The sequence below is a fragment of the Carcharodon carcharias genome, chromosome 11 (assembly GCF_017639515.1).
Source record: "Carcharodon carcharias isolate sCarCar2 chromosome 11, sCarCar2.pri, whole genome shotgun sequence".
NCBI classification, from domain to species: Eukaryota; Metazoa; Chordata; class Chondrichthyes; order Lamniformes; family Lamnidae; genus Carcharodon; species Carcharodon carcharias.
Window position 1 is genome coordinate 45468826 of NC_054477.1, and position 23210 is coordinate 45492035.

Consider the following 23210-nt stretch of genomic DNA (forward strand, 5'->3'; position numbering starts at 1 on the left):
CAGATTGCTCTACAGAGAACCGGCATGGGATGGATGGGCCAAATGACCTCCTTCTGTACTTCATTGACTCTTTGTTAGACTGGGAAGGATAACAGATTTTCTTCCCTAAAGTACATTAGGTCATGAGTCTATACTGGGCTGAATTTTACATCTCGCGGACGGGCACGCCTGACCCAATCGGGTGTAAAATTGCGCGAGAAGATGTCAGATGAGTGTCCCGGCGTCATTGCGCACTCACGTGATGTTTCGCTCGGTGGGCATGTGCAAAAGTCAGAAGCACCTGCCAATAATTAAGAGGGCAATTAAGCCCATTAATGGTGCAATTGTCTCCGATTTTTCGTGGCCTGTCCAACTTTTCTGCCTTCAGGGAGCTTTCTCCCAATGCTCACCTACGCCCACGGAAATATCATTGCCCGCTCTCTTCCCGCCCCTACCCCAGCAGCGCTAAGGTTTTCAGTGTGTGTTTGACACTGGTTGGCCGTTAGTTGGCCAGCCAATGTGAAAATGGAGTCGAGGGCCAACTGTGGTCGGAGGCTTGTTTCCTGACCGTTCCCACACCCGCCGATCGTGGTGCCCCCTCCAAGGAAAAGTTCAGGCCATTGTCAATTATTACTGGGTTGTGTGCTTGTTGGAATGATGTTTCTTTTGGCTGCTCCCCCGTAAGGTTTATCCGGGAATTCATGATTCAAGCCTCCCCTACACATCCATTCAAACCTCTGTTGTTGTTTATTTATTACAAGTGATTTGTGATATTTTAATTTCCTGTGTTAGCTTGACATGATGGACCCCTTTCTATAAAAAGTCTGTAACAACAGTGGACCAATGCTTCATGGTGAGGTTTACTATTGTTATGGGCGAGGGTTTAAACTAATTTGACAGTGGAAGGGTCACTAGGACACAGAAGCAGCAACAACAACAACTTGTCCATATAAAGCCCCTTTAACATGGTAAAATGTCACAATGTCCTTCACAGGAGTGTTTTCAAACAGCATTTGACACTGAACCACATAAGCACAGATTAGGGGAGAAACTTAGTCGAAGAGGCAGGTTTTTAAGAAGTGCTTTAAAGGAGGAAAGAGAGGAAGGGCGGCAGAGAGTTTTACGTAATTAATTCCACAATTAAGGGCCTAGGCAGCTGCAGATATGGTCTCAGTATTAGACCCTTTGTTTTTCTTGTTATTTATAAATGATCAGGAGTTGGGTATAGGGAGTACAATATTGAAGAATGTGGATGATAACAAAACTTGATAATGTAGTAAATAGTGAACAAGATATTAGTAGACTTCAAAGAGCATATACATGCTCAGTGAAATTGAAGATCCAATTTAATGCAGATAACTGAAGTTATGCACCTTTGAGAGAAGTGACAGCGATCTAGAGAAACCTAGGGGTGCATATTCTTATTCCTTTGAAAATGTCAGGGCAAATAGATCAGATGGTTAAGAGTGATACTTGCCGTTGTAAATGGAATATGGAATACATAGCAAGGAAGTTATGCTAAACCATTACAAATCCGGTTAGACCTCAGCTGACATATTGTGTACAATTCTGACCACCACACTTTAGGAGGCATGCCAAGGTGTTAGCGACAGTGAAGACCAGGTTTATGAAGAAGATACCAGATATGAGCAGCTTTAGTTATGTAGATAGGTTGTAGAAGCTAGGATTATTCTACTTGGAACAGAGATGGTTATGGATATAAGATGTTAGGGTTTTGAGGTATAAAACTCTTCTCATTAAAACCGCTAAGTTCCAAATTTTTAATTTCTAACATTAGGATCCTCAGTTGTGCCTGACCTAACAAGGTACAAATAACTAGTATTTATGAATCAAGTAGAATTTATTAAACAAAATTTTACATATGCTTAACAAAAAACAGTGAAGACAACTTGGAAGTTCCTCATCCCTCAAGTTCCTAGAATTCCTTCAGTGTTGCCGGCACAGGTGATGTCTTTCTCTTCTTCTGCCTCTGAAGTGATGTTCAACTGTGTCCAGAAGAATCGTATCCCAGAAGCCATGGTAACACTGTGCCAACAAAGAATCCAAGTTTCCAACTTTTATCCCCACTTCTCATTATTCCAGAATCCCTTATTTGGAAATATTCCAAATTCACCCCCTCCATTGGCATAGTGTGTGAGTCATCTTGTGTCACCCCACCTATGTAAGTAGAGCTATATAGACTGAAGACAAATGTCCATCTCTTTTCCCCTGAGCCTTCAGAACTTACATTCCATTGTGAACAAATAATACATTTCCCTTAGATACAGTGCAGTTACAAAGTCACATCCTCTTCAACATATTTTAACCCAAGTCCCACAGATCCTAAAGTCATTAAGAACAAATGTTAATAACACTTCATACCATAATGTAAAAACAGAAAGAAAAGTTTCCCTCTGATACAAATATTCTACCCCACAAATATGGCTAATCAATTAAATCAATGCATGGATTTAGATTAAAGGTGAGGTGTCATCCTAAGTCCAAACTGCTTTTCAGCCATTTCTTCAAACATAGAGCTGCTGAATCCAGACTCTCAGGCAACTTAAAGTCATAAATCCATTAAGTATAGTTTCTCACAAACAACAGCTCCCCCACCCTGTTCCCCAACTGGCAGAAATTCCAACTGGACCATTTAAAAAGTGGTTAACAATAAAATCCATAGATGCTACAGACCAACAACAAACCCCAAAAATGAGTAGTGTTATCAAAATCTTACAAGGAGAGAACAAACAGTGGTGTCCAAAATTATGGGGTACTTTGATAGAGAAAATTGGCAGAAACTATTTCATCTGACAAGTGGGGCAATAACTGGAAGCTGTAGATTTAAAAATATTGGCAAAAGAACTGGAGGGGCAAAAAGATTTTTTTCACAGTAAGATCTGAAATGCACTACCTGAAAGGGAAGAATGGGATTCCACAGGAACTTTCAAAAGACAGTTGGACATATACTTGAAGAGGATTAATTTGCAATGTTATTTGCAGGTAGGACTAAATTGAACAGCTCTTTTAAAGAACCTAGGAATGAGAGTCTAAACGGGCTTCTTCTGTGCTATAAGATTCAATGACTCTGAAAATCCTATGCTAAGTTTGTGCTCGGTCAAGGTAAGATAACCTTGGCAAAGTGCTTGGACTGGATGAGGACATTGTTTTGAATTCACCCAAATACAATGCTGCAATTTCTTTTGTGTCTGTGTATACTGCGCGTACAAACATCAAACATTTGGCAAGTCAAATTAGTAACAATACTGTGACAGATGAATTCCTGGAGTGTGTACAAGATAGTTTTTTTAAACCAGGACATTGAGGAACCAATGAGGGAACAAGATATCCTAGATTTGGTATTGTGCAATGAGAAGGGGTTAATTAATAATTTTGTTATGCGGGGTCCTTTAGGGAACAGTGACCATAACATTACAGAATTCTTCATTCGGATGGAAAATGAAGTAGTGCAATCTGAAACTAGGGTCCTAAACCTAAACAAAGGAAACTACAAAGGTATGAGGAATGAGTTGGCTATGATAGCTTGGGAAACTCCATTACAACTCATGATGGTGGATAGGCAATGGCTAATATTTAAGGAATTAATGCAGGCATTGCAACAGTTATACATTCCTTTCTGGCACAAAACACAACAGGAAAAGCTGTCCAATCATAGCTAACAAAAGAAATTAAGGATAGCATTAAATCCAAAGAGGAGTCATATAAAGTTGCTAGAAAAAGTAGCAAGCCCAAGGGTTGGAAACAGTTTAGAATTCAGCAAAGGAGGACAAAGGCTGATCAAGAGGGGAAAAATAGAGCATGAGAGAAAACTTGCAAGGAACATAGAAGTGGATTGTAAAAGCTTCTATAAGTATATAAGAAAAAATTAGTGAAGACAAATATAGTCCCTTACAGTCCGCAACGGGAGAATTTATAATGGAGAACAAGGAAATAGCAGAGCAATTAAACAACTACTTTATTTCTGCCTTCAGAGAGGGGAAGACACAAATAACTTCCCAGGAATACTAGGGAACCAAAGGTCTAGTGAGAAGGAGGAATTGAAGGAAATTAGTATTGCTAAAAAAAATAGAGCTGGAGAAATTAATAGGCCTGAAAACCGATAAATTCCCAGAGTCTGATAATCTATATCCTAAGGCACTAAAGGAGGTGGCCCTGGAAAATGGTGGTTGTCATCTTCCAAAATTCTACAGATTTTGGAATAGTCCTGGCTGATTGGAGGGTGGCAAATGTAACCCCACTATTTGAAAAAGGAGGGAGGGAGAAAACAGAGAATTACAGACCAGTTAGCCTAACATCAGTAATTCTTAGTATACTTAGGCTGACAACCAATTTAAGATTGTCAGTTGGGCTCAGAGTGTGGCACATTTGCGTGTACTGGAAGCTACGTATATTAATACAAAGGGCCCTGTTCTTTGCAGATAGAAAGAACATGTACACACAATGCGCCTGTTTCAGCTAAACAAAATAAGTGAGAGCCATTTGCTGACTCATTCCTCAGGGCAATGCCTTGACCAATCAGGGTCAAGATGTCTAGTTAAAATGTCAAACAATGTTTGGCACTTAACTGTCTGCCACCATCACTGGTGCATTCTCCATGGCAATGCCTCTACCAATCAGAGTCCACCTGTCAACCAATCAGCACTCCCTTCATATACAGTACGGGCAGAATTTTGCCCTTGGTGGGGTGCTCGGTGGCAGTGGGCTGGAGTGGTCAGGAAGACAACCACCACCCACGACTGGCACCAGACCGCGATTTCACGCTGGCGGGATAAGTTAGGCCAGCCCAATGTGAAACGTGAGTGGCAGTGCTGAGCGCTGCCTGTGTAGGGAGGGTGAGCGAGTGAGTACTGCATAATCTTCCAAAGGCATGGGGCTGCCTCAGGGAGATGAAGAGATTTAAAGAAAAAAAAAAATTTTTAAATAAAAAAACCCAAAAATGTAATGAAATATGTCTCCTCATGTGATTCTGTCACATAAGCAGGGACATGTTATTAATGAAAAATGAAAGCTTTTATTTTATTTTTATTTGCTTTTGGAAACCTCATCCTGCCTGTGGATGAGGTTTCCAAAAGAAATGCAAAGGATGCTTGGCCTTTTTGCCTGCCTGCCAGTCATTAGGTTGGCTGGACAGTGAAAATTTAAATTTAATTGATTATTTAATGGCCTTAGCTGGCTTTTTAATTGTCGCAGGCATGTTGCTGGCACCTGTGTGCGCCTGCCGACTGAACTATCGCGTGACTGCGCATTGATGTTGTCATTTCACGCTCGAACAAGGTGCTTGCCCACCCACTGAGTGAAAATTTCTGCCCTATAAATTGTTGTTTTCCCCTTATATTGGTATTCTTGCAAAGTGTTTTGATGAGTGGAAGACAAAAATGCAATGTGTCAATGATTTGGGTGAGGGAACCAAATGTAATATTTCCAAGTTTGCTGACAACACAAAACAAGATGGAAATGTGAGTGGTGAGGAGGATGTAAAGATGCTTCAAGGTGATTTAGACAAGTCGAGTGATTGGGCAAATACATGGCAGATGCAGTATAATGTGGATGAGTGTGAAGTGTGAACAGAATGGTAGAGTATTATTTAAATAGTGATAGATTGGGATCTGGGTGTCCTTGTACATCAATCACTGAAAGCAAGCATGCAGGTGCAGCAAGCAGTTAGGAAGGCAAATGGTATACAAAAACAGAAAATGCTGGAAAAGCTTAACAGGCCTAGCAGCATCTGTGGACAGAGAAACAGAGTTAACATTTTGAGCCCATATGACCCTTCTTCAGAGCTGAAGAGAGGTGGAAATGTGATTAAATTTATACTGTTAAAGGAGGGTGGAGCAGGTGAAGCTGGATAGAAGGGGACAAAGGAGAGATTGGCAAAGATGTCATGAACAAAAAGGCAAAGTGGGTGTCAATGGTGGTGGTAAGGGCTAAAGAAGGTGCTGATAATACTAAATACTCAATATTAAATCCAGAAGACTATAAAGTGCCTAATTGGAAGATGAGGTGCTGCATAAAGGTAAGAAAGCAGAGTGTGATAGCAGCAGAACAAGGGTTGCATTGTGTTAAGGAACAACATGGGACAAGTGGCAGATGGCCCTGTTGGGGATGGGGTGGGGAGTGTGGAAAAAGAAGGGTAGAAAATGGAATAGAAGGGGGGATAAAAAAAAGGGGGATGAAACCATGGATAAATGAATCAAAATAAAAATAAAGATAAAAATAAGTGGATAAAAAATAAAAACGAATGTAGAAAAAAGGGGATTAAAAAGGCTGAGGATAGAGGAGAGAGTTCATGGTCTGAAGTTGTTGAACTCAATATTAAAGCCGGAAGGCTATAAAGTGCCTAGTCGGAAAATGAGGTGCTGTTCCTTCAGTTTGCATTGGGCTTCACTGGAACATTGCAGCAGGCCAAGGGTGGACATGTGGGCATGAGAGCAGGATGGTATGTTGAAATGGTAATGGAGGTCTGGGTCAAGCTTGTGGACAGATTGGAGGTGTTCCGCAAAGCGGTCACCCAGTCTGCGTTTGGTCTCACCAATGTGGAGGCCACATTGGGAGCAGTGAATGCAGTAGATCAAATTAAAGGAGGTGCAAGTGAAATCCTACTTCACCTGAAAGGCGTGTTTAGGCCCTTGGATGGTGAGGAGGGAGGAGGTAAAGGGGTAGATGTTACGTGGTTTAATCTGCCTTTTTTATTCCCCCTTCTATCCCATTTTCTATCCTTTTTTTCCCACACCACCATCACCTCCTCCCACCCATCCCCAACAGGGCCATCAGTCACTTGATCCATGTTATTCCTTCACACAGTGCTATCCTTGTTCTGCTATTATCACATTCTGCTTTCTTACATTTATACCACTATCAAAACCTTTTTTAGCCCTTAGCACCACCATTAACATTCCCTTTGTCCTTTTGTTCATGACATATTTGTCAATCTTCCCTTTGTCCCCACCTATCGCTGGCCTATCCAGCTTCACCTGCTCCATCCCCCTTAAACAGTATAAATTTAATCACATTTCCACTTCTCTTCACCACTGAAGAAGGGTCATACGGACTTGAAATGTTAAATCTGTTTCTCTCTCCACAGATGCTGCTGTACCTGCTGAGTTTTTCCAGCATTTTCTGATGTTGTTTCAGATTCCAACAGCTGCAGTATTTTGCTTTTATCTTAAGAAAAATGGTATGTTGGCCTTCATTGCAAGAATAGGAGCAAGGATGTCTTACTGCAGTTGTACAGAGCCTCGGTGAAACCACATCTGGAGTATTGTGTGCAGTTTTGGTCTCCTTACCCAAGAAATGATATACTTGCCATAGAGGGATTGCAACAAAGATTCACCAGACTGATTCCTGGGATGGCAGGATTGTCGCATGAGGAGAGACTGGGTAAGTTTGCTTGTATTCACTGGAGTTTAGAAGAATAAGAGGGGATCTCATTGAAATGTATAAAATTCTGACAGGGCTGAACAGAATGGATGCTGGGTTGATGTTTCCCCTGGCTTGTGGGTGCGGGGGGGAGTCTAGAACAAGGCGTCACAATCTCAGGATACTGGTTAGGTCATTTAGGACTGAGATGAGAGATTTCTACAGTCAGAGGATGGTGGAATTCTCTACCACAGAAGGCTGTGGTGGCCAAGTCACTGAATATATTTAAGAAGGAAATAGATAGATTTCTAGACACTAAAGAAGTCAAGGTGAATGGGGAGAGAGCGAGAGTATCTATTCAACGGTCTCCTAAAATGCTGAGTGGAGAAAGGAGATGCCTCCCTCAAAAGATCTTAGTTGGTAGATTGTTCTTATTTGTTCCATGACCTGGGAATCATGACCCCAATTACACTTTGGGTCATCCCTCATTTTCCACTTGTGACCTCATTGCCCATGCCCTGCATGGATTCAACTGAACAACTATCCACTATCTTTGAGGGAGGTAGTCAGGCACTTTGCTTATTGGGTCAGTGATTAAGTGTCTTTTTATATATACTGCAAACGTCACAAAATTTTGTCCACCTGGATACTACATTGATACCAGCTACATGAATATTAGCTGCTGTTTCCCCAAATGGTTGGTGCGATTTTTAAGTGCTTTCTTGGTAGGTTTTTCAAGTTTTCCTGAATGGGGACATCAGTGTATCCTCAAGTTTTTTCTCCGACTCACAGGTGAGATATAGGAGAGCACTGGGACAGTACAAACACTGCAACGTTACCTCACAGGAACATGAAATGTCAGCGTGGATTACATGCCCTTATCCTGGAATAAAGGTTGAGCCCTTAACTTTTGACTTTATAAAGAACGCTGCTAAGCCAAGCTAAATTTCAATTGAGGTAAAGTGATTGCTGATGTCAGCATGTGCTGAGTTATTTGATTGTACGTGCATGGCTAAACGCCATATAGTTATTTTATAAGAAACAGATTACATTAATAAATAACATCAAGACTATTTAAATAAACCATTTTGTTTCTAAATAAATAGGAGACTATGACAAACATTTTGTAAAACAGAGGAGGCTTTTTCAGCGTCCCATATGGTCTAGCGGTTAGGATTCCTGGTTTTCACCCAGGCGGCCCGGGTTCGACTCCCGGTATGGGAATCTGCATTTTTTTCATACTCCAAACAGGGCTCATTTTTTTTCAAATTCTGAATGTTATGATTATCTGCGGTTCTTTTGAATTCATCACTTAGCACACATTGCTGAAAATGTTTACATTCGAACTCTTCTCCGTTCTTGCTCTGAACATTTCATGAAACCATTTGTGGAGATGAGAGGCAGTTCATGGTTCAGAGCAGCTGGGATCGCTGCAGCGTGAGGCGCACACAGCAATTTAATAAATAGACGTAGAGGGCGCGTTGGAGAAAATAAACGCCGCAATATGCACTTCGGTTACTGGGGGAGCTGCCAATTGTGGCTCTGGGTGCCATTATATTTATTGCAGGTGTGGTACACTTAATGCAGACGCTGCTAATTCTCGAGGTAGCACATCTAACGGAATCATTCTGGTGGCTTATCTGTGCACATCATGTTTATTGAAGGGGAATTCTGTCTTAAGCTGTCACTCTACAATGGTTTACTGTGCTGACATCTAATACAGTCGTTCTCTGCTTTGGCGCTGGGTGCAGCACATTTAATGCAGACATTAAGCAGTGGTTCTGGATTCAGCATGTTTAATGCAGTTACTATGGTGTGCAGCACGTTAAATGCAATCAATATATGCTGAGGCTCTGAGTGCCACACATTTAATAACGCTTACTGTGTTATTATTACAATCACTGTGCTAAGTCCCTGGGCGTAAAACATTTCATGAGCACTTTTGAGGCTTTGGGGGCAACATATTTCGTATTGTTGCTGTGATGTAATGCTGCAGCTTGTTTAATACAGTTACTAGAATGTGATTCTGGCATATATATTTACCTTCCTTTAAAATTATCCTTATAAAGCAGAAGAGTTTGAGATTAACCTAAACATTGGGAAGACCAAAGCTATTATTTTCAGTTCCTAATGCAAACTCCACTCCTAAACTGCTGACGTAACTCCTCTCTCTTGAAATACAGTAGTCTGAGATTAAACCAGCCTGTTCAAAACTTTGGTGTCATATTTGACCCTGAGATAAGTTTCTGACCACATGTTTGTGCCATCACTGTGACTGCTTGTTTCTACCTCTGTAACATGACCCTACTTCACCCCTCATTCAACTCATTTGCTGCTGAAACACTCATTCATACTTCAGTTACCTCTGGACTCCTTTCCAAGGATCGTCCCCTTACGGAGGTGGAGAGGCTCATGTGTCCCAATGAACCTGAGAGCAATGCCATCCTGAGCTCTCATTCCTGGTAGTGTCTCCAATGGCGGTAAGGTTGGGGGGTAGGGAGGGTGGTGGGGGGGTGGGGGGGGGGGTGGTGGGGGGTGGTGGTGGTGGTTCCAGACAAAGAACAATCCAAGAAATCCTCAATGGCAGAACAGGCAATGGAGGGCTGTGGCCCCAACAGCTGTGAAGGTGGAAGAAGGCTGCAATGGGGAAGTGGCCCTAGTTGTCTTGGTCCGCCATGCCACTGAATCTGGCCACCAACCGCCAAGACCATGTGGAACCTGCCTACGCACTAGAGTCCCCGCACTAAACCACGCCATGTGCAGGCCTCCGTCAGACGAAAAGCCCTGTGGCGATAGATTGGCGACAGGGGCAGGGCTGTGATACCTGAAGGCCTCCAGCCAAGCTTCCGCACACAGGCCGTGGCGGATGTGTGACGGTTGTCGGGCACCTGCGTCAGGACAGGGGTGCCTTTCAGCAGCTGCACCCATGACTGAGCAGTCCTCTTCAGGATACCCTCTGCTCACTCTGAACGGGGAGGCGGCTAGAAAAGGTGCCCCAAAAATAGGCTGTTCCGTTTCCCCTAGCTTGGAAACCACACCCAGCAGGATCACTAACTCTGCGGTCAAAACAAAACCAACTAAACTTTGGAGCTTGGAATGTGAGAAACTTAGATAAAAGCAAAATACTGTGGCTGCTGGACATCTGAAACAAAAACAGAAAATGCTGGAAAAACTCAGCAGCTCTAGCAGCATCTGTGGAGGGAGAAATGGAGTTAATGTTTCAAGTCTGCATGACCCTTCTTCAGAGCTCTGTGGAACCAACTGCAATGGATGGTCCATTGTGTCCGGATGCCCAAAAACCGCCTCCCTCGGCAGGCTCTCTCCTCACAGCTCTCCTTTGACCAATGCTCAAAGGGCAGCCAAAGGAAAAGGTGTAAGGAAACGTTCAAGGCCGCCCTAGGAGGCATTAACACCACTGACTGGGAGGAGAATGCTGTCGATCGCTCAGCATGGCACCACCTGGTGCATCAAGGCGCAAGCCACTTCGAGGCTCAGCGACTCAACAGTGAGGTGGAATGACGGCGGCAGAGGCTGAAGAAGGAAGCAAACCCGGGACTGTGATTTCCACTCACCTGTGCAACAACTGCACAAGAACATGTGGATTCAGAATTGGGCTCTTCAGTCATTTGAAGTGTCACCAAACTTGAGGGACCACCGATGACCTCTGGACTTGACTATTCCAATGCACTGCTGACTGGTCTCCCACTTGCTACCTTCCGTAAACATGAGATCATCAAAACCCCTGCTGACCATTTCCAAACTTGCACCAAGTCCTGTTCATCTATCACCCTGTACTCGCTGACCTGCATTGGGTCCTAGTCAAGAAACATCTTTATTTTAAAATTTGCATCCTTGTTTTCCCATGACTTCCAAAAGGCATTTGATAAAGGGTCACATATGTGCAAAGTTAGAGCTCATGGAATAAAAGGGACAGAGGCAACATGGATATGTAATTGGCTGAGTGACAGAAAACAGAGAGTAGTGGTTAATGGTTGTTTATTGGACTGGAGGAAGGTTTATAATGGAGTAATCCAGGGCTCAGTATTGGGACCCTTGCTCTTCCTGTTATATATTAATAACCAAGACATTGGTGTGCAGGACACAATTTTAAAATTTGTGGGGAATACAAAATACATCCAATCGTGAATGGTGGTGGACAATTAAACAGCTGATTGAAGGAGGAGACTCCACAAATATCCCCAACGTCAATGATGGGGGAGCCCAGCACATCAATGCAAAAGATAAGGATGAAGCATTTGCTACAATCTTCAGCCAGAAGTGCCGAGTGGATGATCCATCTCAGCCTCCTCCGGAGGTCCCGAGCATCACAGATGTCAGCCTTCAGCCAATTTGATTCACTTCACGTGATATCAAGAAATGGCTGAAGGCACTGGTCCAAAGGTTATGCGCCCTGACAATATTCGGCAATAGTACTGAAGACTTGCGCTCCAGAACCTTCTGCACCCCTAGCCAAGCTATTCCAGTACAGCTACAACACTGGCATCTACCCGACGATGTGGAAAATTGCCCAGGTACGCAAAAAGCAGGACAAATCCAACCCGGCCAATTACCGCCCCATTAGTCTACACTCGATCAGCAGTAAAGTAATGGAAGAGCTCATCGACAGTACTATCAAGTGGCACTTGCATGGCAATAATCTGCTCACTGACACCCAGTTTGGGTTCAGCCAGGGCAACTCAGCTCCTGACCTCATTACAGCCTTGGTTCAAACATGGACAAAAGAGCTGAACTCCCGAGGTGAGGCGAGAATGACTGCCGTTGACATCAAGGCAGCATTTGACAGAGTGTGGCATCAAGGAGCCCTAACAAAACTGGAGGAAAAACAGGGGGAAAACTCTCCACTGGTTGGAATCATACCTAGCACAAAGGAAGATGGTTGTGGCTGTTGGAGGTCAGTCACCTCAGTTCCAGGACATCACTGCAGGTGTTCCTCAGGGTAGTGTCCTAGGCCCAACCATCTTCACTGCTTCATCAATGACCTTCCTTCCATCATAAGGTCAGAAGAGGGGATGTTCACTGATGATTGCACAATGTTCAGCACCATTTGTGACTCCTCAGGTACTGAAGCAGTCCATGTCCAAATGCAGCAAGACCTGGACAATATCCAGTCTTGGGCTGACAATTGGAAAGTAACATTCATGCCACACAAGTGTTAGGCAATGACCATCTCCAACAAGAGAGAATCCAACCATCACCCCTTGATATTCAATGCTATTACCATCACTGAATCCCCCACTATCAACATCCTAGGGGTAACCATTGAGTAGAAAGGGAACTGGACTAGCCATATAAATACTGTGGCTATAAGAGCAGGTCAGAGGCTAGGAATCATGCAATGAGTAACTCACCTCCTGACTCCCCAAAGCCTGTCCACCATCTACAAGGCACAAATCAGGACTATGATGGAATACTCTCCACTTGCCTGGATGAGTGCAGCTCCCACAACACTCAAGAAGATTGACATTGTCCAGGACAAAGCAGCCTGCTTGATTGGCACCACATCCACAAACATTCACTCCCTCCACCACTAATGCACAGTGGCAGCAGTGTGTACCATTTACAAGAAGCATTGTAGGAATTCACCAAGGCTTCTTCAACAGCATCTTACAAACCCACAACCACTGCCTTCTAGAAGGACAAGGGCAGCAGATAGGTGGGAACACCACCACCTAGAAGTTCCCCTCCAAGTCACTTAACATCCTGACTTGGAAATATATTACTGTCCCTTCACTGCCACTGGGTCAAAATCCTGGAATCCCTTCCTAACAGCTCTGTGGGTGTGCCTATGCCACATGGACTGCAGCGTTTCAAGAAGGCAGCTCACCACCACCTTCTCAAGGGCAACTAGGGATGGGCAATAAATGCTGGCCCAGCCAGAGAAGCCCACATCCCGGGAATGAATAAAAAAAACTTGGAAGTATTGTGAACTGTGGAAAGGATAGTGTAGAACTTCAAAAGTGCATAGACAGCTTGGTGGAAAAGACGGACAAGTGGCAGACGAAATTGAATGCAGAGAAGCTTGAAGTGATTCATTTTGGTAGAAAGAATGCAGACAATATAAAATAAAGGGTAGAATTCTAAATAGGGTGTTGGAGCAGACGGACCTGGGTGTATATGTGCATAAATCATTGAAGGAGGCAGGACATATTAAGAAAGCGGTTAATAAAGCATACAGCATCCTAGGCTTTATCAATAGGGTCATAGAGTACAAAAGCAAGGAATTAATGTTAAAACCGTATAAAACACTGGTTCAGCCTCAACTGAAGTATTGTGTCCAGTTCAGGGTGTCACGTTTTAGGAAGGATATGAAGGCATTAGCAAGGTTGCACAAAAGATTCACGAGAATGATTCCAGGGATGAGGAACATCAGTTATGCAGATAGATTGGGATAGTTCTTCAAGAGAAGTTTGAGAGAAGATTAGATAGAGATTTTGAAAATCTTGAAGGGCCTGGACAGAGTAGATAGGGAGAAACTGTTCCCATTGATGGAAGGATTCTACCAGAGGACGCATTTAAAGTAATTGGCAAAAGAAGCAATGGCAACATGAGGAAAACCTTTTTCATGCAGCAAGTGGCTAGTATCTGGAATGCATCTCTGAGAGTGTGGTGGAGGCAGGCTCATTCAAGGCATTCAAGACAGAATTGGATTATTATATGAAAAGGAAGAATGTGCAGGGCTATGGGAAGATGGCATGGGAGTAACAATGGCTGAATTGCTCCTTCAGGGAGCCAGCGTAGACACTATGGGCCAAATGGACCCCTTCTGTGCTGTAACCGTCATATGATTCTATGAAATCCCTCCATAGCCTTTCCCCTCCTTATCTCTGTAATCTCTTCCAGCCCCACAAACCAAGATATCTTCACTCATCTAATTTGGCCTCCTGAACATCCCCAATTTTAATGCTCCACCATGTCTTCAGTTGCCTAGGCCCCAACTCTGGAATTCCCTCTCTACATCCCTCGGCCTCTCTAACCTCACTTTCCTCCTTGAAGATGCTTTTGGTCACCTGACAGAACATCTCCTTATGTGACACAGTGACATATTTTGTTTAATGAGCTGGCAAGGACATGATGTGCTGAATAGTGTCCGTATGTGTTTCCATTCTGTGATTCTGTAACTCCTGCGATGCACCTTTGGGGTGTTTTACTATCTTAAATATATAAATATGTTTTTGATATTAATGAATGTATGTAATATGTAAATAATATGTATGTGGTCTTAGCATTTATATGAAAATGCTTAGCTGCACTTTCTAATTTTCTTGTTCCTCTGTCTTCCCTGTTTCATTTTCTCTACAACATGCTTCTGTTGTCTCTTTCTATATTTTTCCCTTACCCAGCCATTCATGAACCAAGTAATCTGTAACACCCAGGTTAAATGCACCCATGTTTGCAGCGGCATTCTGCTGTTTTCAGGCAGTCCTGGTTGGCTTAAAAATCCGACATCTTCTGATGGGCAACTGGTCACTGCTCTCATCTACCTGACTAGATGCTGTTGCAACTGAATGTGAAACCCATCCACCCAACTGCAAATTGATCCCCCATCACCAGGAGAGCCCGGCCACTGATATATTATAAACTGAATAGATTAGCCGCACTCCTGTGATCCTACTCAACTTCCACTCCGCCGTTCAGTGTAGTCTCTGTGGCGCAATCGGTTAGCGCGTTCGGCTGTTAACCGAAAGGTTGGTGGTTCGAGCCCACCCAGAGACGCGGAGATTTTTTTTTATGTTTGACACAAAATCTGCTGTTTTGGTGAAGCTTTGTTGGTTTGTTTGCTAACGCGTGTGCAGGTCATGTCGGTCCACTGTAGGACTCACTAAGTAGGATTTGAAATATATTCATTGTCATTGATATTCGTGCTCAAGGTTTATAGAGGAGAAGCTGCGATGCATCGTCAGGCAAGTTTCCGTAGTGTAGTGGTTATCACGTTCGCCTAACACGCGAAAGGTCCCCGGTTCGAAACCGGGCGGAAACAGTTTTGCTTTTATTTAATAAATAACTTAATTAGCGGAAGTTTAATAATCAACCCAGTTTAATTCTCAGTAGAAAGTTGGCCCACAAATATGTGTTTAGACTGTAAAAACGCAGAGCCTATTAATATCCCCAAGGTCTCAGTCAATGGGTAAAAATTTAGGCCTCTTGCATTAACTAAAATATACAAGAAACAGTAAAACATACAAGTTAAGGTAGTGATGTACCATGATCCCTTTAGCCGATCATATTTTAATGAAATTAAATAAAATGCAATTGGTCTCGACCACCATGAATCACTTCTCTGTCAATGACAGTCACTGAGAATCAGGGTCCGCTGCAGCCGAACAGAAACAGCTGCAAGCTGCTCACTAAGTCAAAATTTCAAACATAAGCAGAAAAAAATTCAAATTAAAAATAGAATGGCATGCCGATTAAAGCATATCCCTCCTTTAAAGGTTTTTATTTGTTGTTGAATGTTTAATAAAATCTTACTTTACCACTAATAATATTAAATATTATTGTTACTGAGTTCTATATGTGTAAATATTATTAATTTTGCAATTTTTAACCAGGCTTTTATTGTGAAAATTGATTCCTATATGTTTCTTTAAACTTGCAATTGCCTTCTAAGGAAAGTTTTTTCACCACCGTCCACCTCCTGTAAGATTCACTTACATAAAATTATAGCACAAAGGGAAACCATTTGGCCCATTGTGCCAATGGCAACTTTATGGTAGAGCTATACAATTAATCCCACTTCCCTGCTTTTCCCCAAAGCCCTGTAATTTATTTTCCCTTCTTCAAATTTATTCTATTCCATTTTAAATGTTACTACTGAATTGCTGTGAACTTGCTGTGTAAAAAATAGTTGCTTCACGTCACCTCTCGACCTTTTGCCAACCACCTTAAATCTGCCCCTTCTTACTGACCCTTCTGCCACTGAGACAGTTTCTACTTATTTACTCTATCAAATCATTTCATGATTTTGAACACCTCTAGCAAATCTGCCCTTAATCTTAAAATAAAAGCAAAATACTGCAGATGCTGGAAATCTGAAATAAAAACAGAAAATGCTGGAAAAGCTCCACAGGTCTGGCAGCATCTTTGGAGAGAGAAACAATGTTTCGAGTTTCTATGACCCTAGCCTTAATTTAAGATAAAAGCAAAATACTGTGGATGCTGGAAATCTGAAACAAAAACAGAAAATGCTGACAAAACTCAGCAGGCCTGGCAGCATCTGTGGAGAGAGAAACAGAGTTAACATTTCGAGTCTGTATGACCTTCTTCAGACCCTTAATCTTATGTGTTAAAAGGAGAGCAACCCCAGCTTCTCCAGTCCCTTGACATAGCTGGAGTCCTCATCCCGGCTAAGAAAAACCTTGTGTCATATCCTCTGACATTATTACTTCTTTATTTGAAACATAAGTAAACCATTGAGTAAAATTGAGAAAGTAAAACAGATTTTTCTCCAGTTATCTTGAGTCTTGCTTTCCGTATCAGCCACAGTATCAAAATGCTTTTGTCAACGCGACAACAAATGACATCCTATGTGACAATCAATGATAAACTCTCCTTCCTTATGCATTTCCAACAGTCTGTGGTCTTTGACATGGTTGATCAGAACGTCTTACTCCAACGCTTCTTCACCATCATCCAGCATTTGCCTGCTTCCATACTTATCTAATCATAACCACATTATCACTTGCAACAGCTTCTCTTTCCATTCCTGTATGGTTATCTCTTGTGTTCGTGAAGAATCTAGCTTTAAACCCTTCTATTTCTTATTTACATGTGGCTCCTAGGTGACATCATCCAAAAAATGTCAGTTTCCACGTATGCTGAAAACATCCAACTCTGTTTCAGCACCACCTCTCTTAACCCCCACAACAGTCTTTAACTTGTCATACTGTTTGTCCAACACCCAGAACTAGATGAGCAGAAATTTCCCCCAATTAAATATTGGGAAGACATTGTCTTCAGACCTACTCCAAACCCCATTCCCTAAGGCATGGACTCTATTCCTCTCCTTGGCTACAGTCTGAGACTGAACCAGGCTGTTCACAGCCATGGTGTGATATTTGACCCCTGAAATGAGCTTCCACCACATATCCATGCCATCACTAGGACTTCTTATTTCCATCTCTGTAACATTGTCCAACTCCAGCGCTGCCTCAGCTCATCTGCTGCTGAAGCTCATATACTTTTGTTACCTATAGACTTGACTTTCTAATGCCTTTCTCATTAGTCTCCCACACTCTATCTTTTGTGAACTTGAGGTCATCCAAAATCTACTTCCATAAGACCATAAAACGTAGGAACAGAAGTAGGCCATTCAGCCCATCAAATCTGCTCCGTCTTTCAATGAGATCATGGCTGATCTGATAATCCTCAACTCCACTTTTTTGCCTTTTTCCCATAACCCTTGATTCCCTTACTGATTAAAAATCTGTTTATCTCAACCTTGAATATACTTAACGAACCACGTTCTAGACCCCTCTGTGGTAAATAATTTCATAGATTCACTAACCTAGAGTCATAGTCATAGAGTCAAAGGGGTCAACAGCACAGAAAAGGCCATTCAGCCCATCGAGTCTGTGCCAGGCAAACAAGCACCTAACTATTCTAATCCCATTTTCCAGCATTAGGCCCATAGCCTTGTATGCCATGGCACATCCAAATAGTTCTTCAATGTTATGAGGTTTTCTGCCTCTACCACCCTTTCAGGCAGTGAGTTCCAGATTCCCACCACCCTCTGGGTGAAAAAGTTCTTCCTCACATCCTCTCTAAACCTCCTGCCCCTTACCTTAAATCTATGCCCCCTGGTTATTGATCCCTCCACCAAAGGGAAAAGTTCCTTCCAGTCTACCCTACCTATGCCCCTCATAATTTTATACACCTCAATCATGTCCCCCCTCAATCTCCTCTGCTCCAGGGAAAATAACCCTAGTCTATCCAATATCTCCTCATAACTAAAATTCTCCAGCCCAGGCAACATCCTGGTAAATCTCCTCTGCACTCTCTTAGTAAAGTCACATCCTTCCTATAATGCGGATTCCAGAAGTGCACACAATACTCTAGCTGTGGCCTAACCAGCATTTTATACAGTTCCAGCATAACCTCCCTGCTCTTATATTCTATACCTCGGCTAATAAAAGCAAGTATCTCATATGCCTTCTTAACCACCTTATCTACATGTCCCGCTACCTTAAGGGACCCGTGGGCATGTACACCAAGGTCCCTCTGATCCTCGGTACTTAACTGGGTCCTACCATTCATCGTGTATTCCCATGCCTTGTTTGTCCTGCCCAAGTGCATCACCTCACAATTATCCATTTGCCACTGATCAGCCCACCTGACCAGTCTGGCTATATCCTCCTGTAATCTAAGGCTATCCTCCTCACTGTTTACCACCCCATTAATTTTCATGTCATCCACGAGCTTACTGATCAACCCTCCTACATTCAAGTCTAAATCGTTCATATATATATCACAAACAGCAAGGGGCCCAACACCGATCCCTGTGGAACCCCACTGGACACAGGCATCCAGTCACAAAAACACCCCTCGACCATCACCCTCTGCTTCCTGCCACTCAGCCAATTCTGGATCCAATTTGCCAAGTTGCCTTGGATCCCATGGGCTCTTACCTTTGTTATCAGTCTCCCATGTGGGACCTTATCAAAAGCCTTACTGAAGCCCAAGTAGACTACGGCAAATGCATTGCCCTCAACTACACATCTGGTCACTTCTTTGAAAAATTCAATCAAATTGGTCATACATGACCTCCCCTTAACAAAACCATGGTGACTGTCCTTGATTAAACCCAGCCTCTCCAAATGTAGATTAATTCTGTTCCTCAGAATTGCTTCCAATAGTTTCCCCACCACTGAGGTTAGACTGACTGGCCTGTAGTTCCCTGGTTTATCCCTTCCTACCTTCTTGAATAATGGCACCACATTGGCTGCCTTCCAGTCCCCTGGCACCTCTCCTGTGGCCAGAAAGGTATTGAAAATTATTGCCAGCGCCCCTGCTGTCTCCTCCCTTGCCTCACTCAACAGCCTGGGATACATTTAACCCGGGCCTGGAGATTTATCTACTTTTAAGCCTGCCAGACCACTTAGAACCTCCTCCCTTTCTATGCAAATTTCTTTAATTATATCACAGTCCTTCTGCCTGATTTCCATACCCACGTTGTTCCTCTCACTTGTGAACACCAATATAAAGTATTAATTTGGAACCTTACCTACGTCTTCCGGCTCCACACACAAATTATAACTATGGTCCTTAATGGGCCCTATTCTTTCCCTAGTTATCCTCTTACCCTTAAAGTACTTGTAAAATAACTTTCCTTTATTTTACCTGCCAATGTTTTTTGCCTAATTTCGTTTTTAATTTCCCCCCTACACATTCAATACTCCTCTAGGGCTTCTGCTGTTTTGAGCCCTTGGTATCTGCTATAAGCCTCCCTTTTTCTCTTTATCCAATCCTGTATATTCCTCGACATCCAGGGTTCTCTGGATTTCTTGGACCTGCCCTTTATCTTTACTGGACTATAATGGCCCTGTACTCTCCCTATTTCCTTCTTGAATGAGTCCTACTGCTCTGATGCAGATTTACCTAAAAGTAGCTGCTCCCAGTCCACTCTGGCCAAATCATATCTGATCTTATTAAAATCAGCCTCCCCCCAATTTAGAACTCTAATTTCTGCTCCATCCTTGTTCTTTTCCATAACAACCTTGAATCTAACAGAGTTATGATCACTATCTGCAAAATGCTCCCCCACTGATACCTCTACCGCTTGCCTGGCTTCATTCCCTAAAATTAAGTCCAGGATTGCCCCAGCACAGATCCCTGTGGCACTTCACAGGTTACAGGTTGCCATCCTGAAAATGCCCCCCTTATCCCAACTCTATGTCTTCTATTAGTTAGCCAATCCGCTATCCATGCTAATATACAAGCCCCAACACTGTGAGCTCTTACAAAAGCAGAAAATGCTGGAAAAACTCAGCAGGCCGGGCAGCATCTTTGGAGAGAGAAACAGAATCAACACTTCGAGTCCGTATGACCCTTCTGAGAGCAGCATTCACAGTATTTTGCTTTAACCATAGGCTCTTCTCTTTTTAAGTAGCCTTACTTGCAGTGCATCATCGAATGTCTTTTGGAAATCCAAATATATTACATCCTGCTTGTTACCTCCTCAAAGAATTCTAATAAATTTGTCAGGCATGATTTCCTCTTCATAAAGCCATGCTGACTCTGTTTGATAATATTATGAATTTATAAGTCACACACAGAATCACACACAGAATCACACAGTGCAGAATAGGCCCTTCGGCCTATTGAGTCTGCACCGACATGTGAGAAACACCTGACCTACCTACCTAATCCCATTTACCAGCACTTGGCCCATAGACTTCAATGTTATGACGTGCCAAGCACTCATCCAGGTACTTTTTAAAGGATATGAGGCAACCCGCCTCTACCACTCTCCCAGGCAGTGCATTCCAGATTGTCACCACTCTCTGGGTAAAAAAGTTTTTCCTCACATCCCCCCTAAACCCCTGCCCCTCACCTTGAACTTATGTCCCCTTGTGACTGACCCTTCAACTAAGGGGAATAGCTGCTCCCTTTCCACCCTGTCCATGCTCCTCATAATCTTGTACACCGCGATCAGGTCACCCCTCAGTCTTCTCTGCTCCAACGAAAACAACCCAAGTCTATCCAACCTCTCTTCATAACTTAAATGTTTCATCCCAGGCAACATCCTGGTGAATCTCCCCTGCACTCCCTCCATTGCAATTACATCCTTCCTTTAATGTGGTGACCAGAACTGCGCACAGTACTCCAGCTGTGGCCTCACCAAGGTTCTATACAACTCCAACATGACCCCCCTACTTTTGTAATCTATGCCTCGATTGATAAAGGCAAGTGTCCCATATGCCTTTCTCACCACCCCATTAACATGACCCTCTGCCTTCAGAGATCTATGGACACACACGCCAAAGTCCCTTTGTTCCTCAGAACTTCCTAGTGTCATGCCATTCATTGAATACTTCCTTGTCAAATTACTCCTTCCAAAGTGTATCAACTCACACTTTTCAGGGTTAAATTTCATCTGCCACTTATCCACCCATCTGACTATCCTGTCTATATCTTCCTGTAGCCCAAGAAACTCAACCTCACTATTAACCACCTAGCCAATCTTTGTGTCATCCACAAACTTACTATTCCTACCCTCCACATAGTCATCTATGTCATTTATATAAATGACAAATAATAGGGGACCCAGCACAGATCCCTGTGGTGTGCCACTGGACACTGGCTTCCAGTCACTAAAGCATCCTTCTGTCATCACCCTCTGCCTCCTACAACTATGCCAATTTTGAATCCACCTTATCAAATTACCCTGTATCCCACGTGCATTAGTCTTCTTTATAAGTCTCCCTATTACATCCTTTATAATAGACTCTAATATTTTCCCAATGATGGATGTTAAGCCAATTAGCCTATAGTTACCTGTGTTTTTGTCTCCCTCCCATTTTGAATAAGGGCATCACATTGGCAATTTCCCAATCCTCTGGAACTTTTCCAGAATCTAAAGATTCTTGGAAGATTACTACCAGTGCATCCAATATCTGTGTAGCTACTTCCTTTAATATCCTAGGGTGCAACCCATCAGGTCCAGGGGATATATTGGCCTTTAGCCCCATTAGTTTCCCTAGTACTTTTTCTCAAGTGATAGTTGTTGTATTTATTTCCTCCCCCCTTTTTGCCCCTTGATTATTTAGTATTTTTGGAATGCTACTAGTGTCGTCTGCCATGAAGACTGACGCAAAATATTTATTGAACTCCTCTGCTATTTCCTGGCTTCCCATTATTATTTCCCTATCTTCATTCTCTAAGGGGCCTAAGTTCACTTTGGCCTCTCTCTTCCTATTTATATATTTAAAGAAGTTTTTACTGTCTGTTTTTATATTACTTGCTGGTTTATTTTCTCCCTCTTTATTTTTTTGGTCATCTTTTGTTGGCTTTTAAAACTTTCCCAATCCTCAGGCTTACCACTAATCTTTGCCACATTGTATGTTTTTTCTTTCAATTTGATACTATCCTTAACTTCCTTGGTTACCATGGTTGGTTTATCACCTTCGTAGAATCCTTCTTCCTCACTAGGATATATCTTTGTTGTGAATCATGAACTATTTTCTTAAACAATTGTTATTGTTCATCAGCCAACTTTCCTGATTAACTCCTTTCCCAGTCCACTTCAGCCAACTCTGCCCTCATTCCTTTGTAATTACCCTTATTTAAGTTTAGCACAGTTGTTTCCGACTCAAGTTTCTCACTCTTAAACTGAATGCAAAGTTCCACCGTGTTATGGTCACTGTTTCCTAGGGTATCTTTTACTCTGAAATCATTTATTAAACCTGCCTCATTACACATTACTAGATCCAAAATAGCCTGATCCCTGGTTGGATTCACAACATATTGTTCTAGGAAACTGTCGCGAATACATTCTATGAATTCTTGCTTGTGGCTACCTCTGCCAATTTGATTTTCCCAATCTACATGAAGATTAAAGTCACCCATGATTATTGTACTAACTTTTCTACATGATCTCATTAACTCCTGGTTTATTTGTTGTCCTACAGTATATCTACTGTTAGGGGTCCTAAAGACTACTCCCAACAGTGTCTTCTTCCCCTTGTTATCTCTTACCTCCACCCATATAGATTCTACATCTTGCAATCCAAGATCATTTCTTGCTATCGTACTTATTCCATCTCATACTAACAAAGCTACCCCACCCACCTTTCCTTCCTGCCTGTCCCTTTGCAAATATTTAGTTCCCAGCTTTG

The 23210-nt window shown here is 42.6% G+C and overlaps 3 non-coding genes across 3 annotated transcripts; all 3 read left to right on the forward strand.

Moving 5' to 3' along the window:
- Positions 1-8508: 8508 nt before the first annotated feature.
- On the forward strand, positions 8509-8580 carry trnae-uuc. Its single transcript has one exon. It is a non-coding gene; the product is annotated as a tRNA-Glu (tRNA).
- A 6436-nt stretch (positions 8581-15016) lies between these two features.
- Positions 15017-15090, forward strand: trnan-guu. Its single transcript has one exon. It is a non-coding gene; the product is annotated as a tRNA-Asn (tRNA).
- A 192-nt stretch (positions 15091-15282) lies between these two features.
- On the forward strand, positions 15283-15355 carry trnav-aac. The gene has a single exon. It is a non-coding gene; the product is annotated as a tRNA-Val (tRNA).
- Positions 15356-23210: the final 7855 nt, after the last annotated feature.